Source organism: Chrysochloris asiatica, unplaced genomic scaffold (genome assembly GCF_000296735.1).
Source record: "Chrysochloris asiatica unplaced genomic scaffold, ChrAsi1.0 scaffold00093, whole genome shotgun sequence".
Taxonomy (NCBI): Eukaryota; Metazoa; Chordata; class Mammalia; order Afrosoricida; family Chrysochloridae; genus Chrysochloris; species Chrysochloris asiatica.
Genome location: NW_006408611.1, coordinates 5,376,426 through 5,382,538, shown reverse-complemented (window position 1 = coordinate 5,382,538; position 6,113 = coordinate 5,376,426).

Sequence of the window (6,113 nt, the reverse complement as noted above, 5' to 3'; positions counted from 1 at the left end):
TAGTAAAGTTTGAAATTGGGGAATGAGAGACCTCCAACCTTGTTCTTCCTTTTAAGCAGTGCTTTGCTTATCCTGGGTCTCTTCCCTTTCCATATAAAATTACTAATTGTCTTTTCCATCTCTTTGAAGAATGTTGTTGGAATCTGGTTTGGGATAGCATTGTATGTGTAAATTGCTCTGGGTAGTACTGACATTTTCACGATGTTGTATAAAAGCCATGGGACTGGTAATATGAACATTTCCTTCATGAGATCCCACTCGTTTTTCACTGGAACCTGTCCCTACCTTACTTCCCTGGCTGTCCTGCCATACCGGAACTTTAAAAAGCTTTAATGTTAAGATAAACAGAGAACTGGGTTTCTTGTTATTGAAATAATAAGATTTTCCTTAATTATTAATTTAAAAGTTTAATTCATTTTTTAAAAATCATTGAACTTCAAAGACAAAAGGTGGATTGGATTTCAAGCCCAAGTATCTTTCTAGAGAAGCTAATGTTCAATGTATTTATCAGCAAATTATTACAGATTCCAGCAAAAGAACATTACTAAATGTGTTAAAATTTTTAGTTATTTTAGTTGTCAGTTTAATCACAACTGTTTGTATTGAATCAAGATGATTATCAACAAACGTAATTCTGATGTTATTAATTTGGTAATTTAGTATTATATCTGAAGATGTCTAGAAATAAAGTTAGTCATAGTGTTTTGAAATTTTTTTGTAGCCTGGCTACAAAATGATTTTTCTAAAATTGCAATTAATTATATTTAGCTTTGCATTGGCCTGAAATTCCAATCAAGTTTTTGAACTATTAAAAAATGTTATTATGAATTAATCATAATCAGGTTAACTTTTATCAATTATAGACAAGCTTTTGCTTTGCTGACATGTCTTACTGATTAGATTATATGCTGGACAAAAGTTTCCAGCATGAAGAATGACTATATTGAATTTAAGAAAAGAACTTACATTTTTAATTTAGAGCCAGACTAAATACAGATCACCATATATCTAAGGTCATGGAATTCACAAACGATAACTGTCCCCACCAAAAAATCATCAAGAATACAAATAAACCACTGAATTCACCAAAACTGAGTTTTTATATTAGAACATCATGAATCATCTAAGGTTTCATTTTTCTAGGTATAAGAAACTATTTTTCCTAATATGTGTAACTAATGGGTTTAGATGTATAACTCACAAATTCAAACTATTGCATTTTAATTTATATTTATTTATATCAGACAGTGTTCTGCTATGATTCATTAAGGTTTTCAGTGAGGAACATTTCAGATGTGACCTGCCTCCCTTTATTTCTAATCTGTCTTTGTTGTTTTTGTTAAGTGCCCTTGAATGTATTCCAACTCATAGCAACACTGTATAGGGTTTCCAAGAAGCAGCTGGTGGGTTTGAACTGCCGACCTTGTGATTCACAGTCCAGTGCTGATCTTATAACACTCCACACCAGGAGTCTACAGTGAAATTGTCCTCCATGGGTGACTTTAGAGTAAAGCACATTAACCCACAGCACCATACCAGGACTTAAAATAAAAGTGTAGATTCTAGTATCATAGCAACACAAAGCTGCCACAGTATGACACACTGATCGGGGAGTGGTGGTAAGCAGTATTTAATAGCAGTTATATTCTCTATTCCTTAGGTTGTATATGAACATGAACACAGAAACACTTCTCTATTAAAACATAAAACTATGTTTCTAAAGACTCTGAGGGAAAAAAAGGAAGAAAAAAACTTTTTGTCATTTTATTATGTAAAATTATAGTTTTAGCTTCAACTCTTTTCTACTTTTGCAAGGTTACCCACTGAAAACATTATTAATAGCAATGGAACATTGTCTGTTACAGAGCCAGTTAAGCACCATAGATGTCAAGGAACTCAAAATATATGTTGGGAAGAGCTGCCTCCTCAAAGTAGAGTTAATAACATTAACAACATAGATGGCCTTGTAGGAACTTTGCTGATGAGGCACAAGCAAAAAGAAGAAGTAACAACTGCAAACATCAGTTAATAATTAGAATGTGGATTGTATGCAGTCTGGATCTAGAAAAATGTGAAGTCATTAATGCAATTGGAATGCATAATGATTGAAATCCTAGGCATGAGTTGAAATTGACAGGTATTGACCATTTTGAATTATTTGGTTTACTGTGCTAAGAATGACAAATTGAAGAGGAATGGCATCACATTTATCATGAGAAAGAACATTTCAAGATCTGTCTTGAAGTACAATGCTGTTTGTGATAGGATAATATCCATACATCTACAAGGAAGACCAATTAATACCACTATTATTCAAATTTATGTAACAACTACTAACACCAATGATTAAATGGAAGAATTTTACCACCTTCTTCAGTCTGAAATTGATCAAGCATGCAATAGAGATACATTTACAATTACTGGTGATTGAAATGCAAAAGTTGGAAAATACAACCTTGCTTATAGAAATGGTGCTGGAGAGTGAATGATAGATTTTGTAAGACCGATGACTTACTTATTGCAAATACCTTTTTTTGATAACTTAATGGTGACTATACACCTGGACCTCAACAAATGAAATTCACAGGAATGAAATTGACTACATATGTAGGAAGAGATGTTTGTGCTAAGAGATGTTTGACAGGGTCAATATCACCAGCCTAAACAAATCTAGGCGCTCTGGTAGCATAGTGGTTATGAATTAGGCTGCTAATCCCACGGTCAGCAGTTTGAAACTACCAGCTGCTCTGCGGGAGAAAGATGAGGCTTTCTTCTCCTGTAAAGATTTTCAGCCTCAGAAATCCTATACAGGGTTGCTATGAGTCAGAACTGACTTCACAGCACATAACAACAACAACAAACTAAGTCTAGGAACTGACTGTAAAACAGGCCATCAATCAATTGCTCATATTTAAGTTCAGGCTAAAGCTGAAAAACATTAAAACAAGTCCCTGAGGGCCAAAATGTGCCTTTAAGTATATACCACCTGAATTTGGATACCTTCTCAAAAAGAGAATTGATGCACTGTTGTTGTTAAGTGTTAAGTGAAGTCGGTTCTGACCCATAGCGACCCTGTGTAGGGTTTCTGAGGAGCTACTGGTAGGTATGAACTGCTGTCCTTGCTGTTCAAAGTGACCTTGCAGTTCAGTGCATTATCCTGCATTATAGTTGTTAAGTGTCATCAAGTTGCTTCCAACCCATAGTGACCCTGTTTACGGTTTCCGAGGAGCAGCTGGTGAGCTTGAACTGCTGACCTTGCAATTCAAACTCACTTTGCAGTCTAGTACATTAACCCAGATCGCCACACCAGGGCTCCTGCATATTTAGACACTAATAACTTAAGACCTTAGGAGTTGTGGGATGATATCAAGAATATCTTACATGGAACAAAACATCATTAAAAAGATGGGAAAGAAAAATAAGGCAGAAATGGATGCCAGAAGAGAATCTGAAACTTGGTCTTGAGCACTGTTGTTGTTGTTGTTAAGTGTCACAGAGTCAGTTCCAGCACATAGAGACCCTGTATACAGTTCCCAAGGAGTAGATTGTGAGGTTCAAACTAACTTTGCAATCTTGCAAATTAACCTGCAGTGTCACACTAAAATGAATGGAAGAAATGATGAAGTAAAAGAGCTGAACAGAAAATTTCGAAGAATAGCTTTAGAAGACAAAGTCAAGTATTATAATAAAATATGAAAACTGGAATTAGAAAACAAAAAGGGAAGAGTAGGCTCAGCATTTCTCAAGCTGAAAAGACTAGAAAAAAATTCAAGTCTCTGGTTACACTATTAAAGGTAGGATTCTATAGGCAAAATATTGAATGATGCAAAAATCATCAAAAGAAGATGGAAGGAATACACAAGATCACTGTACTAAAAAGAACTGGTTCATGATCAACCCTGTCAAGACATATGATCAGGAATTAATGATATTAAAGGATGAAATCCAAGCTGCACTAAGGCATCGGTAAATAACAGGGCTGTAATAATTGATAGAATACAAAGTGAAATATTTCAACTAACTGATACAACACTGGAGCTTCTTACTGTACCAAGAAATTTGGAAGAAAGCAACTTGGTCACCCAATCAGAAGAGATGAATAGTTGTGCCAAAAGAAATGCAGAAATAATTTAACTATATCATTAATAGCATATCAAGAAACAATTCAATGAAGATAAGTAAAAAAAACAAAACAAAACAAAAAAACTTTTGTAGCAGTACAGACAGGGAGCTGCCAGAAATCCAAGCCTAATTCAAAAGAGGACATGGCATTATGAATATCATTGGTGACATCAGAAGGATCTTAGCTGAAAGCTAAGATGTTCATTTGTGCTTTATTGACTATGCAAAAACTTTGGACTCTGTGGATCATGACAAGCTATGGATAATATTAGGGAAGATTGAGTATTCCAAAAGACTTAATTGTGCTCATGTAGAAACTCTAGATAGACCATTTACATAGACCAAGAGGCAAGGAGCAAAGGAATCCTGACCAGTTTAAAATTCGGAAAGGTGTTCAGTATACTGAACAAATAATCTGGAGAAACTGGATTATGTGAAGAAGAATGTGACATCAAGATTGGAGAAAGATGCATTCACAGCCAATATAGCAGAGTCAGAAACATAGTATATTTAAAAGTGGGTTTGGGGGCCACTCCCCTGTCAACATAGAAATAAGAGATTTTCCCTCACACAAGCTTGCCTAAGATTGTTCCTTAATAATTTGTTGTCATGCCATTTCCTGATACCCTCAGAGACAATCTGTATAGGGCCCAGTATGCATATGTGATGCATTGCTGCTATCAATCATGGTTATGAGGGGAGATTTCTTTGTTCTCTGTGTTCCATAAAAGGTCACCACACCAGGTGATCTATGTTTATTTTGTCTTGTTTTTACCCTTGTTTAAGAGTTCAAATTAAGGAAATATTTTTACAATTCTTTTTTTTTTTAATATTATAGAGACTTTTTATTATTTTTTTTGATATTTACTCACTTAATGTAGAGAGTTTTACATACAAATAGGGATCTAGGCTTCCCTTCCTGTCCCTATCTATCTCATCACTTATATAATTACATAAAAAGCCATAAATTCTTTATTCTTTCAATATACCATTTGGGTGCCCCTACTTGGGTGTCACTTCTACATGAAAGAAGTCCTGGTGTGGCACTGTGGGTTAATGCGCCAGACTGCAAAGCCATTGGAACTGCAAGGTCAGCAGTTCACGCTCACCAACTGCTCCGAGGAAACCCTATACAGGATTGCTATGGGTTAGAACCAACTCGAAGGCACTTAACAACAACTACATGAAAGGAACTGAATTGCTCCTAATGAGTATAAAGTAAATATCACATTTTTCCTTTGATCGTAGACTTTGATCATAGCAATAATGAAGAAATAGAATGTGTTCTTATAGAAGTGATGTGAATGATTTCATTAAATGGAGTAGTTTACTATGTGGACCGATGTGCTCTTGATATTATCAGTATTCAGTTTAATGGCATGATTTGCATTTTGTACAATGTTTCTAATACTGTAAAGGATAATAAAGTGAAAAAACATAAAGGTATTTGCATCTCAGTAATGAAGATATGCTGAGATGTTTCACTGGGTATCACAAGATTGATGAGAATACCTCAAGGTGTTTATTGTTTGTGGAAGTGAAACTGAAATAGTAAGAGTACTTCCCTACCCTGATGGAAAAAGGTGTCATCAGAATTAATGCTAAGTGATCATTCATGCCTGTCCTCTCCAGTATTTCAGGGTTTGTAAAATTTGACAATTTAAACTTTAACATGGAAAAGATTTTATCAGTAAGTAGTATGTTGCTGCTGTTACATACTGTTGTATTGGTTCCAACTCGTGGTAACACTGTGTAGGATTTACAAGGAGCAACTGGTACGTTTAAACCTTTGACCTTGTGGGTAAGAAGTGGTGAATTTACGCCGATTATTTTGATACATGACTTTGGGGAAAGAAAATCTACTTAAATGGATAGATTTTCCTATATGCAAAATTTATTATTGCACTTTAAATTGATTACTTTATCAAAATACACTAATTTTATGATATAATCAAACAACTAGACCTCCTTTCGCTATTACGTAGTGACCT